Source organism: Heterocephalus glaber, unplaced genomic scaffold (assembly GCF_053883595.1).
Source record: "Heterocephalus glaber isolate CG9 unplaced genomic scaffold, H.glaber_assembly_v1.0 deba00001472, whole genome shotgun sequence".
Taxonomy (NCBI): domain Eukaryota; kingdom Metazoa; phylum Chordata; class Mammalia; order Rodentia; family Bathyergidae; genus Heterocephalus; species Heterocephalus glaber.
Genome location: NW_028258315.1, coordinates 18,623,933 through 18,648,379, shown reverse-complemented (window position 1 = coordinate 18,648,379; position 24,447 = coordinate 18,623,933). Strand labels below are relative to the sequence as shown.

General features: G+C 37.8%; 1 long non-coding RNA gene across 9 annotated transcripts in view; it reads left to right on the top strand.

The window, feature by feature from the left end:
• The first annotated feature begins 357 nt into the window (after nt 1–357).
• The window catches only part of LOC147826219 (uncharacterized), a 161,343-nt gene continuing 137,253 nt past the window's right edge, over nt 358–24,447 (top strand). For 3 of the 9 annotated variants that reach the window (XR_015439339.1, XR_015439340.1, XR_015439335.1), the window contains exons 1-2: nt 359–8,532; nt 18,586–18,762. This is a non-coding gene — a long non-coding RNA (uncharacterized LOC147826219). Of the gene's footprint in view, nt 8,533–18,585; nt 18,763–24,447 lie in introns of all 9 variants that reach the window. The other 6 variants (XR_015439342.1, XR_015439341.1, XR_015439336.1 and 3 more) reach the window with 3 other exon arrangements.

The following is a 24,447-nucleotide window of genomic DNA, read 5'->3' as shown; positions in this document are numbered from 1 at the left end:
GATCTTCTACAATGCAGATTATGCTGCTAGGTCAACTAATTATCTGATATTTCAAATCACTGGATATTTAAAATATTTGGTTTTCAGTGATGCAGATTATATTTATTAAGGTACTTACCTTGGGTCTAACCTGGTGAAAAATGCTTCCTGCTATGTTAAACTGTGTAGTTATTTTTATTATACTACTACTAATATTAATATTAATTTATATTAAATAATGATTTTAGTTTTCTTTTTTTTTTTTTTTTTTTTTTTTTTTTTTTGGTACCAAGGATTGAACACAGGACCTTGTGCTTGCCAGAAAGGCACTGTGCTTCTGAACTAAATCCCTGGTGTTTTCACTGGTCTTTATAGAGCATTGTTATTCAAGGAATATTAATTACTTCCCAGTGACTCTTTTTAGCTTAATGAGTGATCCTGGGACTTGCAGTTCTAGGTGCAGATAATAAGCATGAAACACAAGCTACATGTGAATTTTCCCTAGGCTATACATATGAATATAAAACCCAGTAGATATGGAAGGGAAAGAGCAGCACAGGAGGGTATTTGTAAAGGAAGCCATCGAATTCCCTGTTATGAGGTGACTAATATATATCAGGCTGTAGTGCTACATCATGGAACAGTCTTCAAGTGACTTTGATTTCTCTGTAGGTGCCATATTTTCTGAACATAATTCTTTTCACCCTCTAACTTCTTAAAGCATAATTTTTCTATTTGGAATAATTTTAGGTGTAAAGAAAAGTTTTTAAAGATAGAACAGGGAATTCCTATACAGCATTTACTCTGTTTTTCCGGATGTTACTATTTTACACAACTATGGTACATTTATGATGATTAATAAGTAACATTGCCATTAACTGAACAAAAGACTTCATTGGATTTCACCAGCTTTTTCACTAGTGTACTTTTGCCATTCCAGGATACAATCTGGGATCCCAAATTGCATTTAGAACTTTAACTTTTGAGGACCAGCGTTAGAACTATAAAGACTTTAGATCTAATGTATAGTGGTTGAGATTTGCAATTGGAAAGAGTAAATAGAAATAGCAAAGACATAAGCATTGAAAAATCCAGACTTCAAAGATGTAGCCATAATTATATTTTATGTTGAGAAGTTTAGGTGTAAGTTTCTGGTGCTACTGTCAGGATATCTTCTGTTTTCCCTTTTTCAGGATCCAGCAAGAGTTCTGTTAGGCCAAATGATCATGAAAATCCTATTAATTATGATACACTCTTGGACTCAAATGAGGGAAAATGCCTATGAGAAATTTGCCAGCTGCTTCTCAAAATATTTGCATAATATTCTGGGAAATACATAGGTGGTATGCAGAGTATCCCTTGAACTGTGGCCACATTAATTATCACAATTTTTTTTAATGCATTCACCCAAAACATGCACTGAGAACCAGTTGTTTGCTGGGACTGAGCTGAACTGTAAGGATCCCATAGTCTTTTGGATGGAACCAGACAAGTTCACCAGGTTTTATTATAATAGAGAGGTGATAATGAGGCATTCTTTGATTGCTATGAGAAGAACCACAGAAGGCAAGCATCTGGCAGGAAAAACATGCAATGAGACAGGGGGCTGTGGTACCTGGGCTTTTGGGTGTTCCCGAATAGCTGTAGTGCAGTCTGGAAGACAGGGTAGGAACTGGAGCAGGACATATGGGTGGAGATTTAGAATGACAAAGGCCTTGGATGCCAGCAAAAGGATCTGCAATTGTCATGAAAAAAGATGGGAATCCAGTGATAATGTTTGTGTTTCAGAAAGAACAGTGTAGAAATAGATTGCAAGAGGAAAGGATGTGAGACAGGTGAAATCAGAGAGCTTTGAGATGGATAATATTGGTTTAGTCCCACAACTTTACAAAGATCTCCTTCGCCTTCTTGGCCAAAATTTAAATCATTCTTTTAAGAGTAGGTTGAAATACTGCTTCTTCTGAGAAGGCTTCTTTTCCTACTTCCCAGACATACCTAGTCACTTACTCTGTCCCTCTTTGTTCATAGCTCAATTATAATATTTATCATGGAATGTTGTAAGGACTGTTTTACATGTCTGTCTCCCTAACCACAATGAGCATCTCTAGGTCACTCCCTGTATCTCATTCACGGTGGCATCTTCAGAATTTAGGACAGGGCCTCATACAGGGCATCTGTTCAAATACTATATCCAACAAGTGAGAAATTGAATGAATAGCCAGTCATGGATAGAATGTATGAGAAGTTTGACCTGTCCCCCTGAAACTGCACAATCACTGTTACCCAAATTAATTTTTGCAAAATTCCAAGCACAACCATTTAATTAGTTCAATTGATGGAAATAAAAAATGAGACTCAAAGAAGAAATTGTAAGTCTTTAAGTGATTGATATGGATTATAATAGTTTGACTATGTTGTAGATAATCAAAACTCATGAGTTAGAAAGAAAGAGATGAATTTATGGAAGCAAACTTGTTGCAAAATACATTACAAAATAAATATTATTGTGTAATTTATTTCAATTATAGTATCTGAACAGAAATTTCTTTAGTTCTGAGTGTTATCTAATTTTTTATGAGAAACCAAGTATCTTAGTTTTTATTGAAACTATGTGTTTTTATTAACAATAAATAAAAACAACTGATAATGCATGGGTATTTATTCTACCAATAATGTCTAGGTTGTTTGGACAAACTTTTTCAATGTGAACAGGTAGTAGAACTGGACTCAATATTTAAAAAAACCAAAGTTTGAAAATGTTGTAGAACTAGCAAGGCAGTGAGAAATATTGGAGCCAAGGTCTGAGAGAGGATAAATGTTCACAGAGGTTGTGTTTGTTTTCTGTTGCTCTATCAAAACACCTGAGACTGTGCAATTTATAAACAATAGAAGTTTATTTTAGCTCATATTTCCAAAGGCTGGGAAATTCAAAGGCCTGGTGCCAGCATCTACTCTGCTTCTAGAAAGGTAAGGACTTTGTGCTGCTTCGAATTATGATGAACATAAAAGGCCAAGTGACTGCCTAAGAAAGGGACAGGACACTGAAGGACCACCTTGCTGTACAACAACCCAGTACTGAAGTAACTAATCCAGCCCCATGAGAACTGCATCAGTTCCTCTTAAAGGCCTCATCACTTTTCAACACTATTACACTTGGAATCGAAATTTAACATGAGTTTCTGAGGAGACAAACCATATTCACACCATATTCACAGCAGAGGTGAGCCTGGAATTGGGCCTTATTTTTCCTAAGAGTGATTGATTGTTGATTCTGAGAGCTGTGACTTAGAGGATGAAAACATAGAAAGTTTGAGGTACTCAAGGAACTAGGAAACTAAAACTTGGAGGCTGATGTTTGCCAAGGAATAGAGATTTTGGTAAATACTTCAGGTAATTAGTTTAGAGCCAGAAGAGCTACACCTAGGGATAACACTGTACTGGAAATAGACTAATTCTCAGAGGAACTAAAGCCGAACTTGGGATGGTATTCAATCACTGACTAGATTAAAGTGTTTTTAGGTGCTGATGCCCTTAGCTTAGCTGACTGCCAAAAGCATGTGTATATTCTCTCTGGGGGAGTATAGCACTGTACAGAGTCTCTTGACAATTTTCACACACACAGAATATCTGGCAATAGAAAGTAACCAAGCAAACAAGGAGATAAGATATGACCAAACCCCAAAAGTAAAACAGCAAAAACAGATTCATAGTGAGATCCAGATAATGGAGCTTTCAGGAATCAATGTTAAAACAGTAATCATTTCTATTTCAATAAATTGAAATTAAATCATAGAGAGTTAGAAATGATAATAATGAACCAAAAAAAGTTTTAGGGGTAAAACAACTGATGATCCATAAAAAACATATACTACATGGGAAAGCAGATTCTGAGCACTGTTGTAAATGTTCTGCATGCAGTTGTAGTGCAGTGGTACCAATGCAACACACTGCAGGTGAGCTTGGTTTATAATATGGCATAAAGGACTTGGCATAAACAAATCTTTCTTTATGGACCACAGCAGCTGACAAAGACCCTACAGATACTCAAAAAATTTTGAAAGAAGTGAAGTTCAGTTAGCTTCATCAGTGCAGTGGATTTTTTGGTAGTTCTTACAAATGTGAATTAACTAATTAAAACATCTAATCTGAAATTATACCTGGAAAGTTCAAACAGGGAAATGCTGAGAGGCAGTATAGAAGGTCCCATGGTCTGTGGAATCTAATAGATTTAAGTTTGACTCCTAAACTGCTTCTTACTGGGTAGATAAACTTGGACAAGTTACTAAACTCTGTGATTGCCAGAGTCCTTGTTTTTAAAATATGGATAGTACCTGATTTGTTGGAGTTATTAAAAACCTTGGAAAATGCATACAGAATTCCCAAGAATAGCAGGCCTTGGAGCAGACATGCAAGCCCACTGACAGCTACTGGCCCAGAAGGCAATGGTGGTCTGTACCCAGTTCTCTTTCCTTTATACCACCCAGAGCTCATTTCACCCTGTTGTTCCTACTCTTCTTCTTCAGTCCTCTTCTTCATTTTATGTTAAGAGAGAAAAAGAGAACCTATCTCATGTAAGTAATTATCATCACCTGGAAGTGAGTAGATATTAAAACATTACTGATTTATGACTCTGAGATTAATGTATATTGATTAATGTATTCTGAGAGGACCAAAAAATGACCTTTTTTACTTTACTTACAATATGTCAAGAATGAAACATCAATCTGGGTTGTCTGTTCAAGCTAAAAATCTACTGGGCTTTTGCTTGCTTGCCAAGGAGAGGTTACAGCTTTATGTTGTGTGGTTGATAGACTCTCGTGATATGCAAGAGAGCTTAGCAGAATCCTGAGTCATCAGCAAGACCCCCACCTGCCTCAGTCAATGGTGAGAATCCTGGCAGGGCAAAAGATTTCAAATGTATTATCTTTTTTTTTTTGATCATCTTTCCTCTTGTCAGTGTCCTCTTTTGGGTTTAAATTTCTACTAGACTTTACTATATTGAACAACATTGCAAAGGCAAGAGAACCAAGAGATGGGGAGATAGGGAATGAAAGAGAACTAACTGTGTTGTGTGTATGTACCAACTCCCCAAGATGAATGTAAATATGTACTAATGTGTTTACATATTATATACTACAAACATGTACTAATAAAAATAAAAATTTAAAAAAGAGATATGCCAAATTTAAGCTTACAATGTCGATTTTACAGATTATTTCAAAATACTTATGATGAAATCCAATTTAATAAGTATCATTTTTCAAGTTTCTTTCACTAGAATAATAAACATATAAAAGGATATAAAAGGATAGTGTTCCTCCAGGTTAGAATGAGAAAAAAAATGGTAGTATTATTAAAGAACAGAGTCTTGGATCATTTTCTGCATTAATAGTGTATTTTACAATATTCTTTCTAAATGTTAGGACACAGTACTTTGTTGAATTGGGTGTCTTTATAATTTTTTTTATCAAGTTAAGTTTCCAGTTTTATCAGCAGAAGAAAACATTCTTTTTACTGCCTCTTGCTTCTTCATCATTGCAAATAAATTTTAATTCAGTCACTATGCATTGACCCTGTCTTAAAACCAGATGCTGTGCTCTGGTCACTGAGGGTGTCTGGATGTCTTCACCCCTATTCTCAGGAAATCTACGCTTTCAGGTGCACTGCACCATTTCAGTGTCTCGAGTGCCTTGGAGACATCTTCATAAGTTACTTTATGTTTTCCTTGTTCTTCCTATTGTTTTCCTTCTCTTTTCCCCTTCCCTCCTCCTCCCTTCTCATTCTTCTTTTAAAAATAAAGTTTAGTTTTTGAAAAATTTCCAATTTACAGAGACATTGGGGGGATAACCAGAATGATTCCATGCACTGCAGACCCAGATGCCCCTACTATTAGCACCTTTCTTCAGCATGGTACATGTTATTAAAATTAGTGAATAAATACTAATATATTTTTATTAACTAAAGTCTCTACTTTCTTCAGATTTCCCCTAATGTCCTTTTTCTGTTCCAGGATTCCATCCAGAATAGCACATTACAGTTAGTCATTGTGTCTCTTTAAATTTCCTCTCGCTGTGACAGTTCTCAGACTGTCCTTGTTTTTCATTATCTTGATGGTTTTGAGGAGTAATTTGATTTTGCTTGAAAAAAAAGAACTTGATCATAGTCTGCAAATCACACTCTGCGATTATTGTCCAGTTGAAACAGAATTCACACTCTTCTAGAGAGTCCTCTGGGGGGCTGTGAAGATGTGACTCCCACGGAGCCCTTCATCATGGCTCATGGCTTTCCTCCAAGCCCACTTTCCTGGCACCTCCAGCCACAGCTGTATTTTCAAACCACTTTCCTGTCTCTGGCTGTGATGTTTGGCCTCTCCAAACCTTTTCCACTCCATTGCAGTCTCTCCAGACTCTACCAAAAGTCCTAATTACTTCTTTTAACTAGCAATAGAGTACACATTTTTATCAAGCAGAAATCTTGTTCCTCCTTATTCAAAGGCTTTGTCTTCAAAACCCACAGTTGCTTTCTGGAAAAGAGGGGAGAGTTGCTCACATTCCATCCTGCTTTGAGAGCTTCTAACAATTCCTAATCCAGCAAAAAAGATGTAACTGTTGAGTTTGCATTTCAAAATAGATCCAGTGTTCATTTCTGCTAGACATAATCACAACAGCAGAGTTAGCCCTGTTAACAGAGGTGTGTACCAGAGGCTAGAGAGAGAAAAGTAAACCTATTGCTTTAACAAAGGAGGAGGAAGAAGAAGGGACCCGCAGAACTATAAAGCTTCTCATAGGTAATATCTGAACTGAGTTTGTGACAGTGTGTGATGGGCAATGCCAACAACCCGGGTAGAATAGCAGCATGGACAAAGACACTAGGGCAGGAAATAACACCATATGTCATTGTGCCAGGCATTCTGAATGGGTGCTATGTAAAGGGACTCCCAAGGAGAGGTAGCAAGGTGAGACTGGGAAGGTAAACAAATCAAGCAGATTGGAAAGTGCCTTTTATGTCCCTCTACCATCTGAGATTTCTGTCCAGTGCTGTGAGGTGAGGATTCCTTGGCAGCAGGATAGTAGGGTTCAAGATCTAGATGGGAAAGTTAGGATGAGGATGTCTGAAGCTAGTGCATTCAAAAAAGGAGATGCAACATCCCAAGGGGACCATGACACTGAGCTGGGGAAAGGGCACATTTAAAAGAAATTAAAATGTTCTTAGGTTGCTAAGCCTGTGGGCTGACTAGGAGTTGGCAATGCAAGATTTAAGACTAGGTTATATGAGACCTTACAACTGTCTGACTGGACTGAGATGCTCTTTGGTCAAAGAGAAGTCCAAGAGGCTATTTGCCCTCTAGTGGTAACCACAAAGCATTTTCTCCTTTGCTGGAGACATGAGTAGAATGTACAGTACAGAAAAGGCCATCTCAAGAAGCTATACTTCATGAAGCTATTGAACTAGTATCTAGACTTAATGCATAAGCTTACCATGAATTAGTTGAAACAGGAAAAAAGATGGTATTTAATAATAAAAATCTACCATACAAACCATGAGGTTAGATTGCTCACTGAAATTGTTTAACATAACTTTCTAATTTTATGTTTGGCAGTGTATTGTAGCAATGCAGCATTACATTATAAATGCCATCTTTTTATATGTAAACTAAAGTAGCGATTTATTTTAATTGTACATATAGGAACATGTTTGGAGGTGGAGAAATCAGTTTCCCTGCATATCCAATAATCTATTTTAGGCTGTGATCTGTTCATATGGATTTTATACTTGTCACCTAGAAAAACCTGACCACTCAATTTGGCATCACAGAGTTTCCAGTTTATTTCTTTTTCTTCAAACATAAGTGATTTATGTCCTATTGAGGAGCCTTTGGTATCAGTTTTCATTCTTTCAAATGTACAGTCTTTTAAGAAGTAGTGTTTTCCTCTGCCTTCGCTAAAGGCATTTCACAGAAATATCTCATTATTTATTTATAAAGGTAAGTTTCTGGAATAAGGTAACATTACCACTGTTCTACTATTGCCTCTACACACATGGAGACATTCATAATTGATAAAATGGTCCATACTAGTGTTACAGCTAGAATAAATCTAAGGTTGGATCTCTGGGAGAGCAAATCCTGTCCTCATTTTTGTTAAGAAATAAATAAAAGGCATGAGTTAAAAATTATCCAAAAGGAGGAGGAGGGCATGTAGGCTGGGCAGAGGGAAGACAACAAGGTTTGAAAAAAGAAGAGAGGATATAGATGGAAGAAAACCAGTCAGAAGAATATCTTGAAGAATGAGTGGTTTTTTTGGTTTGGTTTTGGTTGTTTTGGTACCAGGGACTGAACTCAGGACCTTGCACTTGCGAGGCACGCAGCATAACCACTGAGCTAAATCCCCGGCCCAACTTTCTGCATCTCTCTCTTGTTGGAGCAGGCTAATGATTGACTGCTGTCTTAGCCTTTTGTTGCTGGCAAGGTCCTGGAAGAAATTGAAAGTCTTTGAGCAACAATGGATTAAACTGCTTTAGGAAATTCTGAGCTGATGAACATCAAATTGGCAGGTGAGATTTTCCCTGGAATGTTTCAGTCTAGGTTTCCTTCTCTTGGAAGTGAAACTGATCTCGGGACAGACCACTCTTCCACTCTTCCACATGTTAGATGACTAAGCTGAGGAGGTACAGTTACTAACCAGAAGGATACTCACCCTATGTGGCAAAGGCAGCAGGATCAGGGAGCAGGTTACAAAATATATGCATAGTATAATGTAGCATGCCACTTTTGTGAACAAAGCTTGACAATATATGCTTACAGACATATTTACATATAAAGAAATCTAGATTTTCTCCAAAGGTTAATGGGAATTGCCTTGGGTTGGTGGAATTGTGGGTAATCTCACTTTTCCAGTTATGTATATTTGTAAGAAATAATTTTTAAAAGGAATATAAATGCTTTCTTAAAATGGAAAAAAGGGTTATTTTGTAGATAGCTGTTTGTAAATATCAAGTGATTAATTGGGGTTTTAAAATTTTTAAAAACTAGCCAGGCATTATTGTGCATGCCTGTAATCCCAGCACCCTAGAAGGCTGAGGCAGGAGGATTGCAAATTTGAGTTCCACCTGGACAGTTTAGTGAGACCCTGTCTCAAAGTAAAAAGGGTGTAGCTCAGTGCAAATGCCTGTGGATCAATCCCCAGTACCAGAAAAAAAAATTATTAGAACTCCCGCAGGAACTAGGAAAACTTTAAAAGTGAATGTTAATCTGATATTAGAATGGTATTGATTTTTTATATGTTAAAGCAAACAAAACCCATAACAATTGGCTTCATTAGATATTCTTTAAAACTTCTCTAGGTTAAGAGGAAATAGTGTTTAAACAAAGATTAAAGACAAACACCAAACTCAGATAAAATATTCCTAATACATAGGACCAATTAAAATGGCTTAACATAGCACTTGGAACAAGGTCTTTAATTATACATCATCATTATTATTACTGTATTACAAACCAGTAAGAAAAATAAAAAGTCTTCAAAGTTAGACAAAGAAAATGTATAAAGAAGTCTCTAATCAGACTGTTTAGTAAACATGTTGTAAAGTTATAACTTTCTAACTCCTATAGAAATCCATCTAAAATATTAAATATACAATTCTTTAGTGATTTGATCAAAGATTTGTCAAGAAAAGAAAGATATTTGCAGTACCTATGAGGTCACAGAGAAATGGATACTTTAATACCATGCGATTGAAAAGACGAATTGTTACTAAACTTCCAGATGATAATCTACCAGTAAAGTTAAAAAAAAAACCTTAAAAGTATTTATATCATTAAACCTAGGAACTCCATGACTAGGAAATTATCTTAAAGAAATAATCAGGAATGTTAACTTTTTAAAAGGGCTAGTAACTTCACTAGTAAAAATGTATCCCAAAGATAAATTTAATGTGCTCATGGGTAAAATGACATAGACACAAGATTATTTATGCATTTTTGTATAAAAGATTGGAAACAAACTAAATTATCACCAGTAGCAGTAAATAAATTATGATACTTTAGACAACAGACTATTATGGAGGAATAACAATATGACAACGGAATGTGTTGTTATAGATACACTCCTAATACTTACAAAAAGATGCAGAACAGTGCAAGAATGGGGGTAATATGAATATAGTTTTACTTGTTTGCATATTTATAAAAATAATAGAGAAGTATCCTGAGAAATTAATTAGGGTGGCTGCTGTGGGTGTGAGTGGGAAATGAGGCAGAGGTAAGACAAGAATGGGAGGGAGAATCATTTCTTTTACTTAAATAAGTGAATGAATTTAATTTGAAGACAATACTTACAAAACACAACTGCTAGACTGTGGGAAAAGCCTTTTAAATGTCTGAATTGAAAAATTACAATACTTGAAATTTACTGTGCTGATCCTTTCCTTTTTGAGGACACAGAGAATGGCCTCTTCTTATCATCTTTGTATCTGAAGAAATATCTGACATATAGTAGCTATTCAATTAATTTTAGAAGAATAAGTGGATCGGCAAAGTTTAAAAGTTAATTATAGGAAGAAATCACAAATACTTCTCACATTAAAAAAGTTTTTTTGTCAGTGCACAACTGAAATTATGTGTGAGAGAAGATTCCAAAAAAAGTTTTACATGTTTAACAATTTACCTCTCTCATCAGCTCTAATTCAGAAGAGGCTGTTAAGGTAGATTATTAAAGCAAAGATAAAAACAAGTGGAACAATTGCAGCGCATCACAGTGCCGCACTATGGTGCCATACAAATTCATAAACCAGGTTTATCATTTCCACCCACGAATGTGCCAAATCGCTTTTCCTTTTCTTGCCAATGAGAGATATCAGGATTTACCTGCAGCTAAGCCATGACACTTAATGAGGGATAGAAGATATTGAGCTAAATGGATGTGCTGTAAACCATCAAAACCCACCACAAAACATGCCAAGTATTAAAAATGATCTGGTGTTAGTATAATGGTTAACACTGGGGGGAATGTTCAGGGGCAGAAATGAAGCCTAGGAAATGAGCTGGTGACTGTATATTAGATTAGTGATTCTCAACACTGGCTGCACATTATACTCACCTGGGGAGCTCTAAAAAAAACTGATGCCAGGGCTCCACTCCCAGAGATTCTGATTAAATTCCTGTGGGGTGGGGCTCAAACATTCATATTTTTAAAAAATAGTGATGCTAATGTGAAGCTAGGGTTGAAAAATGTTATATTGGATCATGGAAATGATAAAAGGAAGTTTCTTTCATTGTCTTACTTGAAAAGGTATCGAAACAATTGGTTCCAACCATTATAATTTATGCAAATGCGACATTTGTTTCAGATTAAACCCTTCCCTTTATTTTCACATGTTTCTAGCCCAGAACACACCCCAGATTCCATGCCTGGATTATTAATATTGGTTCCTGTGGGTCTCTCTCCTTTGATCTCATTCTTCTTTCATATTTTCCACCTTGTGCAAAATTGACGAATTTTTTTTTCTTATAGCAAGGACTCTGCTATTCATAGTGGTATAGTTTACATCTGGAACCTTTCCAAAAGCGCATGTGTGAAGATCTGGCGGGCAGGGTTGGGAGGTGGTGCAAACTTGAAGGGGAAAGGCCTGGTGGGAGGTCTCAGGTCATTGGAAGGTGCCCTTGAAGAGGACTGTGGGGCACTGGTCTGTTCCTCTTTCTTATGTACCAGCCATGGTGCTTCACCATCTGCTCCCACCGTGACATACTGCTTCATTACAGAGCCCAAAGCACCAGGGCAATGAGCCATGGACTGAAGCATCCAAAACCATGAGCCAAAATATTTACTCTTTATAGGTCTATTATTTCAGGTATTTGCAACAGTAAAAAAAAGTTGAATAATACGCATGTACAGCATATGTAATGAAAACGTCTGATGTTTGGCTTCTGCTCTGAGCTCCATCTTTATCTAAGGAAAAGGGACTGCAGCTCAGTTTCCACATTTACGACACATTGGTTGGGACTGTTAGCCTCCAGGGTTCTTTTCAGCTCTGATTGGGTCTTACTAACCACTAGTAAATATCCCACTTCATCTTTTGTAGTTTCTTGAAACATTCTTTAATTGAAGTCGAACAAAATATTCCTCTACTTATTTCTTGCTCCTTTTCTTCCAATGCAATGACTTACGCTGTTTCTTCTCCTGGAAGCTTCTTACATTCTCCAATCACATGTTTTCCCAGCCAACCACATGTTGAGTCACCTGACTCAAGCTTGTTTCTTCCATGGGCTTTAGGAAATGACAGCTTTACATCTATCACATTCTTACCTTGAGCTTTCCTTGATACTCTGAATGAAGATACTCTACATTCAAAGTGTGGTCCAGGGCCAAGTGGTGTCAACATCACTTGGATTTTTGTAAGTGATGCAGAATCCCACACCTTGCTCAGGTCTGCGATTCAACCTGATGCCAGCTGACTTGAATGCACATCACACTTTGAGATGAACTGGTCTATAACGGTGTGTTAACATTTGTTTTTCTTCTCTAGTTTCCTATTTGCATATATTTAAGGCTTTTTAGTTTGGGGATCATATCTAACACATCAAATTAAAACTTGTAGTACCTACCATTTACATAGCAGGTATCCTGAAATATTTGTGGAATGAATGTTTGCCACGCTACCAGAAACAAGTACAGGAAGAATAAACTCAAAATTTAGATTTTAAAGGTTGATAAATGCAATGATAATAGGCTTATATAACTTCAGGGTCTTGAAAGAACATCTCATCAGGTCTCATTTTTCAAGAAAAGGAGGTGGGTACAGATTTAGCCACCTCTTCACTGATAGACAGCATTATCAGTTTCTGGCATTGTGTCATCAACCTTGAACACCACCCAAACCAAGCAAGCGCCCAAAAGGGTTGTTCAGGAATTCAAGGACATTTTGCTTTTACTCAAGCCTATACTCCAAGAATATTTGCTATTGCACCGTAGATTATCCATGGACATTTCCCAGTCCTTACCACAAATGACAGGGGAGCTAGGTGCTGGGGAGACAGAAATGACCATAACCCAGTAGCTGACCTCCCGGGAGACACTTTCACGGACAGCAAGGGACACAGCAAGCTAGGAGGTAGGAAAAATAAAACAGAAGCGCTGAAAAAACAAAACCAAACCAAACTATGGAGTCCCTTGGAGCCATTTAGGTTATTTTAAAGGCACTGCAAAGTCCTGCACTGTAGTTATTGAAGAAAGCACAGAATCCAAGCCTGAATCATGAGTTCTTTACAGTGTAGTTTTCTTCCCTGTTCAGTTTTCAGCTCTTTCCAGCTCTCTCTAACTCTGTGTATGTGCTACCCAAACCTCAGAGCAACATACAGTAAGCCCACAGTGAACTGACTGAATTAACACTTCCAAAGTCCATTTTATCTGGATGGGTAAACTTTATTTTCCCTTTTTAAACAAATAGCCCAGTCGTAGAAAGTGAAAAATATACAACAACCTCCCCCTCCCCATCGCGGGGCTCCCCGCACAGGATGAGCCCTGGGCCCCAGGGTCCCAGCAGGAAGCGGGGCCACAGGGCACTGCCACAGTGGGGGCGCGGGCGGTGCGCCGCCGGGACCGGAGGCCGCGGGGGCGGGGCGCGTCGCGGGCGCCTCCCTCCTCCCGCCCTCCCAGCCCGGCTCCCGGCGCATTCCAACAGCGTCCTCCGCACGCCGCGCTCCCTCCCCCGACAGCTGATTCATTGGCTCGGCCGCCCAGACTGCCTGGCGCCGGACGCGTGACGTCACCCATTCACCGAGCCCGCCTCCCCCCTCCGCTGGCGCCGGCCGGGCGGTCGCCCTGGCAACACAGACGCCAGCGCGCACAATGACTTCCAGCTGGAGCGGTCTTGCCAGCCCGCGCGCTCCTTGGCTCGCGCTGAGCTGTAGAGCGCGGGGGTGGCTTTCTTTTTTTCGCTTTCTCGTTCTCGCTTTCTCTTTCTTTCCTCCTCCCGCCCCAGCCCACTGCGGGTTCCCCCTGCCGGGAGAGGCACTCGCTCCACTTTTCTAGGGCTCCGGTCCCAGTTTCCTTCTGCAGCGTGCTTGCATGCTCTCCCTAGGTCGCTGGCTCCCCGGGCGCGGTGTTTTGCTGGGCAGCGTCCCATGCTAGGCGCTCAGACGTTCTGGCGGTTGGGTTCAGCCCTTGCAGCGCTAACACCTGCAGAGTCGAAGCTCTTGCCAAAAGGCAGAGGAAAAATTCATTGTCATAATAACGAAAATGATAAACCTCAGCTGTCTTAAAAGAAGAACGTCTGAGTAGGTGTTGATTACCTCCCACAATCACAAAACAACTTTCTGTAGAATTCTGTAGAAGTATCCCCTACTAAATGTGGCGTGGTTTTGTTTTTAAACTGAACACCGGGACAGTTAGGAAGTTTAAGGGACGTGAAGTTTAAGCTTCAAATTGAATAAATGGAGAACAGAGAACAAATCTAAATTGTAGTGCTGTAAATAAGAGAATATGTGAGGGTCCTTTATGGAAAGAAAAGGAAGAGATTGGTGGAGCTAAGGCAGGGCAAAGAGTTCACTCTCAGGCTCCCACGCCCATCCAAAACTTAAATCCACAGGTTGGGAAGAAAGAGGAGACGGAGCAGTTGATCAAGGTTGAGTGGAAGGCAATTCTTTGTGCTTCATTTTCACTTGTGTGTGTGTGTGTGTGTGTGTGTGCGCGTGCGCGCGCGCCAGGTTTCTTGCTTCAAAACAGCTGCAGTTTTGGAAGTTCACAACGGAGAGCTACGCGAAACCCTCCCGGTGTAAGCATAAATCTGCATTGTTGAAGCTGGCTCATCTGTATGATCTGTGAACCCAGAAGTCCAAACTCCCTTTCCAGCTCATGTAAAAATAGTTCCAGTAAAAACAAGCACTTTGGCCCGTTTCTACTTTCTGTCAGTCTAGATTTCAGCATCTGGTTCTTTGCTTTGCTATTTATCATTTTATGTATTTGGCCTCATAGTCGAACAGATTTAAAACCCTTTGAAGGCAAGGTAATGCTCTTGCCTAGCTGAGTCAATGCACAGTGAACTTTCAATGATGGTGATAAGGAATGAATAAGAACCACATACAGCATTTAGTCCAGCCATTGTTTATTGGCTCAAAATAATCCCTATACTTGTTCAACACACTTCTCAAAAGTACAATCAGAAGAGACTTTTAGGTAGTATATTACGAAAAAACAAAAAAGAATTACCCCTGAAGTTTAAAAAATATGGCTAGCCAAGTTCCTCCCCCTGTAAGTGTTTATTTCTGTGGTCTACCCACCATTTTTTAAAAAAGCATTTTCTTGTGAATTATAAACTGTAAAGATAGTATGAAGAGGTCTCATATGTCCTTCACTTTGCATTTACCATTAGTTATATTCTACACAACTATAATATACTCATGAAGCCAGGAAAATGACATTGAGATGAAGTGTATCTGTGACTGTGTGTCATCTTAACTTATGTGATTCTAGGAACTGCTACCATCATGAAGGTACAGAATTATTCCTACATCAAGATCTCCTTCACACAATGTCTATAGTCATCTCTCTCTGCCCCATACCATCCCTAGCCTTTGGCATTCATTAATAAGTTTATAGTTTTGTCATTTGGGGGAATGTTTTATAAGTTGATTCTTAAAATTGGAGGCCTTCTGAGATTGCCTAACCCCCACTCAACACAACATTCCATTGACTTACCCACGTTTTTGCATGTATCAATGGTTTGTTCCTTTTTATTAGAGAGTAATAGTCCGTGGTCTAGGTATACCAGCATTTCGTTTAACCCTTTCCCCATGTAGCTAAAATTGGTTCCTCTCCCCCAACCCCACTTTTCTTTTCCTATTACAAATAAAGCTGCTGTGAACAATCACGTGCTGGTTTCAATGTAGACGTGAATTTTCTCTAGTATGGATAAGCAAGAGTGCATTACCAGATTAGATGACTTTCCCTTCTCTGACACTGCTCAGGTGGGAATGTGGGATGTCTGGGGAGGGTTGAAATCTAGGCTGCAGTTTTGTTTTTGCGGGTGGAGTGGAAGCGAGGCTGCAGCACTTTCTGAAGGCTTTGGCTGGAGTTACTTGGCATTTGGCTGTTTTCGTCTAGGTGTTTTCTCTCTGTCTAGGTTGGCCTTTTGCTTGTCTTCTGTCTACAGACAGCAGGCTTTGGCTGAAGTATTTTTTTTTCCTGGTCTGTGCTTGTTAGAATTTTGGGGTTGTTGGCTTCTGTAGAAGCTCATCTGGGATATTTGAGGGAAAAAGAAAATCCAGGGATTTCACCACCATGTTGTTTCTCAGATTTCCTAGCTGGTATGCCTAGTTCTCTTCACCTGTCTTCTGTCTTTTTATGTTTTACTCTGGAATTTGTCTATGTTTTAGTCTGGAATTTTAAGCTGTACAATACTTAGAATGAATAGGGCAAAGTGCTTTGACTTCATCTTTCAGGAAATGGAAGGCCCCCTGTTTTTAAATGTAGGTGAATTTTGAAAAGTACAGCCAGAGTTAAGTCCAACCTAGCTATGCCTGTCTGTTTAACACCGGAAAACCGCAGTCTAGTTCTATGTAAATGTCTGTTTCTACTTCTGTTGGGTGTGAAAGTATTTTCAATAAGTGTAGCATTTTTGGACTTTGTCTTGCCCAACAGTGGAAATACTTTGAACGCCTTCTTATCTTCGCCTCCCTTCTGAGACAAGGTCTCAATGGGTTGCTCAGGATGGTCTCCAACTCTTGGGCCCAGGTGATCCTCCTGCCCTGGCCTCTCAATTAACTGGGATTAGAAGTGTGCACCACCATCCCTGGCTATTTTTTGAAAGGTGACTGAACCCAGAACAACGGAAGAGAGTTTGGAAGTAAAATATCTGTAGTACCATGTTGTCTCAGGGAAGGTTCTTAGCTTTTCAAAAGTTTAATAAACATTAATTCATGGTATTGTCCAGAGTAAATAGTTTACACAGGAAAAGACCCACCACATTGCCCCACTATCACAGAATATATGTTTAAATATTAGTTCTTTCTTCCAAGTTCATGCTCCATATACAAACTAAATAATGATTAAGGAAGCGAAACACCTGTGTTGGGTATGTGACTTAGAGGACTTATCCTGAAATCCTCTTTATTCTTAGGCTCAGTAATAATCAGAAAAATAGTTCTAGGGAAGATATCCTTGTGAGAACAAAAATATGAATTTTAAAAAATTGATCTAAGGTATAAGGTCTGGTAGGGTAATGGTGTAAGTCAATATCAAAGACCGTTGAGAGGGCAAACAGAAGGTAAAAGTGATTGGGTATGATGTAATTGAATAGAGGAACAATTAGAGGTTAAACTGGAGGACCTGGAAATTTCATTCTTCCTGCTTCTCTGTTACTTTCCCATTTTCTTTAAGGGTTCCTGTTCTTTACCTATTGTTATGGCTTGTATCTAGATGTCCCCTCAAGGTCTCCTAGGTGGGAGATTGCCAGATCTAGGATGTGTGAATGTAGATTAAGGTCATGATACTGGGATTAAGGGTGTAGATAAAGGAAGCCCCACCCTGGGTGTGGGTAGCACCCATCAATAGGCTTGTAGCCTAGGTGGAATATAAAAGGACAGAAAGAAGGAAGACTTGCTGCTGGTGCTTGCTGCTTCCTGCTTGCCTTGCTGTGGACTGTTTCTCCTCTGCCATGTCCCTGTGGGATGCTGCCTTGCCTTGGAGCCAGCTGACTATGGACTAAAACCTCTACAAGTTGTGAGCTAAATGAACTTTTCCTCCTTTAACCTGTGAGTGTCCAGTATTTTGTCCCAGCAATGAAAAAAGTAACTAAGACACTTATGCATTCCTTAAAATTGGTGTAATTTGAGATTTTGCCTTCTTCTCACATATCCCACATATTATGAAAAAGTCAAATATATGTCTTCTGCTCAGATTCCTCCCTTGGGCTCTAGACTCATGTATTAAATCTCTAATGATCTGAGGCTCTCCATTTAGATGTCATGGAGGCTTTTCAGTCTCAACACATCCAAATTCCTCTCTTCTGTGTTTTCTGTCTCATTAAACAGCACCAGCACTGATTCAGATACTCAAGCCAGAAATTCAGGCAATCCTCTTTTAATCTTTTCTTACAGCATATTCAAGAGGCTATGAACTTCTGCTGAGTTTTTCTTCAAGGTTCCTGAAAATTGAGTACTAATGGGAAGTCATGTTGTATGAATGCTAAAATAGTGAATGCTAAAATAATGCTAAAATAAGTAGACATAAAATATGCTCACCAATCTCAAAACTAATATCCCATAAGTCTCTTTTATACTATGCCTTATGAGATGCCTGCTAGGATTTTGTAATTGTTACCCTTTGAATCTTGACCAGTTATTGCCAAAATTTGGATTTTTCTTTTGTGTTCTTTTTAGAACTTTGCATGTGCTTAAGAATCTCTGTTCTTTTTACTTTGATATGTACCCTCCTTCTAGTTTTGTGTTAATTGCTGCTATAAGTTAAATTCTTAATTCTCTTCCATTGCTCACTGCATTAATTACAGTTAAGTCATGTTGAAATAAAATCTTAGTTGCTTAAAGAACAAAGGTTTATTTCTTGCTCTTGGTACATGTCCATGATGGGTTGAATGAATGTCTTCTCCGTCCAGGTTGAGTTTGATGGATCCTCTGCTGTTGAGAGAGTTGTTGGAGGCTGTAGAACAATGAAGGAATGAGCAAAGTGTATGCTGCACTGGCTGTGAAATATCTCTGGTTTGCAGTGATGCACATAAATTGAACTCATCCCCAGTGACCAGAGCATGTCACATTACCAAGCCCACCTTCAGGTAGGTCCTATCCTGTGCCATGAAGGTGGAAAACTATATAGCTGGGGAACATCTCCAACATGACTGTTAGACTCCTGAATGACTTTTTTGGTATCAGGACTGCCTGTCAACCTTCCCTCTTTTCCTTACCTTTATCCTCCCTCCCTCTTCTCTTCTCTCCTTCCTCCCACCCTTCTTCCTCTCTTCTTCCTTCCTTCCTTCCTTCCTTCCTTCCTTCCACCTTTTAAAAATGACTGAGAAACATTCCTGGGAATATCACAGAAATGAGAAACCAAGAATTCAGTATTATGTGATCACTACAAATACTGAAAAAGAAAAGTCAACTTGCTTCTACATGGCAATGTGACTGCAGACCTAGTGGTCTGAGTGAGATCTTATAAACAGCAGTAACCCACGTGTCACAGACAATAGATATGGGGGCCTAAAAGACTACAGGCAAGTTAGAATTTGATGACATCAAAAGCACATGTCTTAGCACTTATTCCATAGCTGTAACATGTTGATGCTGAGTATTATGAATTCCATAAATCATTATGGCAATTGAATGTAAAGATTTGCAGTATTTTAAAATTCTTTCTGTATCTGTCTGACTAAAAAAATGTAGGTAGCAAGAAAACATTTTATCTTTTCAGTAATTTGAAAGTATTTTAGGGGGTCTAATGTGTTTTAAAATGTCTGAATATCAAGTCCTGAAAAAATAGAATCGATACTCCCCTACTACTTAGGTATTTATGTTAAGCCAAATTCTTCTCATGTTTTGTTAATAATATGCTCACATTCATTATACTCTTAGGACTATATCTTCAGAAGCATGTTGACTGTGACGTGATACTCTATCCTGACACAATGATAGATAAGCCCAATGGATAGTCTATAGTTATACTGTTGCAAGGAAGGCTTCTCTATTAGATTTGAACTGGGGATACTGACCTCATAATAGGCAACTTGCTAACACGAGATCAATGCTAACTGTAAAGCAGAATGATAGAAATGAAGTCCCATCATGTATAGTATTACACACACATATGCATGCACACACATGGATTTGTCCCTCAATTACCTAGGAGGATTGGTCCCAGGATGCCCTACAAATACCAAAATCAAGGGTGCTCAAGTCCCTTATATAAATCGATATGATATTTGCATATAATCTATGCACATCCTCTTCTGTATGTTAAAACATCTCCATATTACTTATAATGCCTAATACAATGTAAATGCTATGAAGATTGTTATTATACCATATCACTATCCATTTTTATTACAGATGCAATGTGGGTTTTCCAAATATTTTCTACTCATGTTTGGTTGAATCTGTAGGTATAGAACCCATGCATGTGGAGGCTGACTGTATATATCTCTGTAGACATCCACATGTGTGCATTCCTGTAAGTGTATGTCTGTGTGTGTAGGCCAACTCAAATACCATGCTGTTCTTTCTCCCTGGTTTTCCCCTTATCCCAAACCCCTACTATCGTGGAGTGGTCCCATTTGCTTTTTACCAGTACTAGGTCACATTTATGTCCTTTTTAGGCTCAGTGGGAGATGCCCAATCCACTGTGTTTGGACTAAGTAGAAGTTACCCGATAATCAAGAAATAACCTTACCATCATTTCAAACAAAGCCAATTATTACCTTTAAAAAGGTACCTGCTTTCAATTAAGCAGGAAATTATCTAAGAAGCCACTTAATTTGCTTTGGTCTGTAGTCCCAAAACTGCTTTATGCTGAGTGGAGCATGAAATTAAATATGTAGCAACTATCATAATGGTTATGTTTCAGAATGCCAGCATTTTCAAATTTTAAGTATACTGAATGGTAACACATACAAAAACACATGAATCAAAGAATGTGGCTTATTGAGTTTGAGGAAAAAATATAATTAAACCCTCTATATTTTCAGTTAAAACTATTACAATTTTAAATCTTATATTAATTCATGTATATAGGTAGAGTAGCAGTGTATGTATGAAAAAAATCTCTAAAACTTACAATGCCTTTTTTCGTCCTCATGGAAAATTTTGCTCTATTTTCTTGGGTCCAAATGTAAAGTAGATTATACAAGGCTATATTTAAGGAGAAAATTTTAATGAGTTTTTACCATTTGTTGAAGAAATGCCAATACTAATCCCTTGTTTGTGGGGCTTGTCTTTGTTTAGGACCAAGGAGACAGACTGTTTGCAATGGAGAAACTGTTTATGTAGACATATACGGGCATTAGTTTATGCAGGAAATTTTAGAAGCATTACCAAAATGATACTTCAATCAGTACTTAACAATGTTGTAAATGCTAGATGGTTCTCAGATCCTCTTATTTATTTAAAACATTTCTTACAACTTTAAAACTATTTTTATACTAGATAAATCTTTTCAAACACTAATCAAATTATGCGTAAACATTTTAAAAGTTTCTGTATAAATGTGGATAAAAAGCATCATTGCTCTTTTGTAGTTACTTAGTTCAAAGCAATCATTTTCTTTCTTTTAAAAAACTAGGCTAGACATTCTTCTCATTTTAGCAGAAATTTTGACAAAGAGAAAAATTTGGATTTCTTTTCCCCTTGTGTTAAGCAGGCCATTTGAGCTGAGATAGCATGCAGCGTTCCACAGTAACTCAGATGCTCATTTACTTAATGCTAAAGATGGTTAATATTTCAGTTTATATCACTGAATTTTTGTATAATTGGGTATATTGAAAATATTTTCCATATTTTCAATAGATAAACTATTATCTTTAAAAATTCTCTGAGAATCTACAAAAAAGACATCATGGAAATTTATGGGGCTTTAGATATTTTTCTAGGTCAGGAAATCCTCCTTTTCTGCTTCTGTTCTTCAGTTCTTTCTGATTAGGGAAAGTGTAGTCTGTAATCACAAGAATCCTTGTATGGCAATCAAGAGGGCTGCTTAACCTCTCTGAGCCAGATTCCTATAGAATGTAATGGTGTTTCATGCGCACACTGGGAATAATGACAGCCCTAGTCATGAGGATTGTTTAAGATAAGGTAAGACAAGCATTTAAGAGAGTGACTGATACATAGAAGGGTCTCATTATCATGATTTCAGTGACTTCATTTGCTCCATAGATCACCTCATCTTCCTTTTCTAGACTTTTCCTGCCACGGCAGATCCTACAGCAAGTACTTCCTGTCTCATTTAATCTTCCCAACGCTTGAGAGAGTCTCTCATTTTTTTATTATCCCATTTTACAGCTGAGGAAATCAGAAGACAGGCTGATGATATCTTATTCATCATTTCAGGCAAAAAGAAACAGATAAAGGTGGTATTTCGAATTCCAGAGGTCTTTTTCTTTGAAACTTGGCTACAAGTTTTCCCTGCTTATATCACCTACTTGCCTTATGATCAGCCTGCATGACATTTTTCCTCTAAACCCTTGTGTCTTCCAGCAAGGATGCTAGTGACCATGAAGTCTAGACTTCTGCACATGGACTTTGTCATCCACGTAACCAAATCTTTAATACATTAAAAGATATTTTAGAAAAGTCCAATTGCATCTATGAAATGAGAACTAAAATAAAATATAAAGATGAAAATAAGTGTCTTTCTGTAGCTTGGGGTGTGATTTATATCTACATAAGGGATGTAATTTTCCAATTAAGGAGTGGGGTTTCACGCACATGATGTCCATTAATGCTAATGAATAGTGTGTGTGGTAGAATAGTTGACCGACCGTGCTAAACACATGGTGCTCCCGGCCAGGAAGCAGATCTTGTGTTTTATAATTTTACATGTGATATTGCACCTATGAAATCAAGAAAACGAACTAATTACATTCACAAATGTTTAGTAGAATATAATTTCGAGAGTTAACCAATTCAGTAAGAAACACTTGGGGGATAAATTTTTCACTACCAAATAATTGGACAATATTTTTTAAAAATCTCAACTTGGAAGGAAACATATTTTATTGAAAGGAGTGAATCTAAGCACAGGACCTAGCAACATTTGGAACCCTGAAAATCAAAATGGGTCCAATTTAGACTACAGCACAGATGTCATATGATCTTAGAGAGACGGGACTAGTTTTACCAAATATTCAATCCCAAGAGTCTGACAGAGCCCTAAGAAATAGTTTCTTATAATTTATTTTCATGGAAAGTTGCCTGGAAAATACAATTTAAAAATGAAAATCAATTTAGTTTCAAAAAATAGTAACAAATTCTCAAGCTGACAATGTACCAGGTTTTCCAAGTGAATTATCTAATCTTAGGGTTTACTTTAGCTACATGGCATGCCATCTGACCTAGGGCTCCAGGGACTTTTACTTTCTGGCTATTCCTAATATCCCATGGATGCTATGCCAAGCAAAGAGAGTAACATCCTGAACTACCTTAGGATTTCTGCATAAACCTTCCTCTGCTTCCTTCCCCCTGGACTCTCTCTTGCTGGCCCTCCTCCACTCTTTCTCATCCTCTCTCTTTCCCACACATATCTACACACATAAACACATTCTTTTTTTCTTAATTTAAGAAATACTTAGAGTAATTAGCACAAAATTTTTAAAGATATGAATACCTGTTGAATACAAGCATCGAAAAGCAAACACCTTGAAAGGGATGGAAAGGAGAAAGACAGTTATAATTACAGTGCCAGTTTCTTAATATTATCTAAATTCATGTCTTCCAACATTTAAGTGTTGCTCTTTCCAAATTCAGCAAAGTTCAGGCAAGTAGCAAATGAGCCAGAGGTGTACCAAAGGAGTGTCTCTTGGAAGGTTAAAAAATATTGTTATGAAAAATCTAGAATGATTATCAGTACTTTTTTTAATGATTACAAATATTCAGATTTGGTTCTGTTTTACTACATTATGCTCAATTATCCCTCAGTTTCTTATGTACAAAATAGGTGTATTAACATCTGTCTCTTTATAACTAATACAAATGCTTCATAAAATGAATGAAATATATTTTTTAAATAATAATCTTAAAAATTGCACTATGAAATATCACTAGTCAACACGTTAAATGATTATACAATCCACAAAAACAATGCATATTCAAAAGTACCTATGAGTAAATGTTATTCTACTTAGCTAGTTCTCTAATTGTGTTTGATGTTATGGGCCTAGCATAGCCAATGCTTAGTAAATATATCTTAAATGGATGGAAGAAACAATGAATAAATAAATGACTTTTTCATTTTTTATGTTGACTGAAAAAGGACATTACAAAGGGGTGGTGAATAGCGTCCATCTTCCCTTATTAATTGATTATAGCATCCTCACCTGCTGAGACTGAAAGTAACCACAGAATCTCAACAGAGAACCCTGGATATCTCTATCAGTTAGCTGGAGTTGCATTTGAAAGAAAATGTATTTGTAATCTCTAAATACTTAGAGACTAATAACCAAAGCAGCATTATTGATGGGCATGACACTTATCTGGGATCTATTAACCTTAGCTAGTTATGAGTATGTTCAAATATACCTAGACACAGGAGAGTCCAAAGATGCAACTCATCCTAAAAGAAATGTCATTTATTTTTTGAAATACTACCATAGGTAATATAGTATGTGGTAAGAGGAGAACGTACATTGATAAGAGGATTAAACAGTTTACACAGCAATATTATTGTTATTGTTGCTATTGTAGATAGGGAGAGATGAGGACGGAAGGTAATATTTTCTAATTTTGTTAGGTGTTTGAAAATTCAAAGCAAGGCAGGG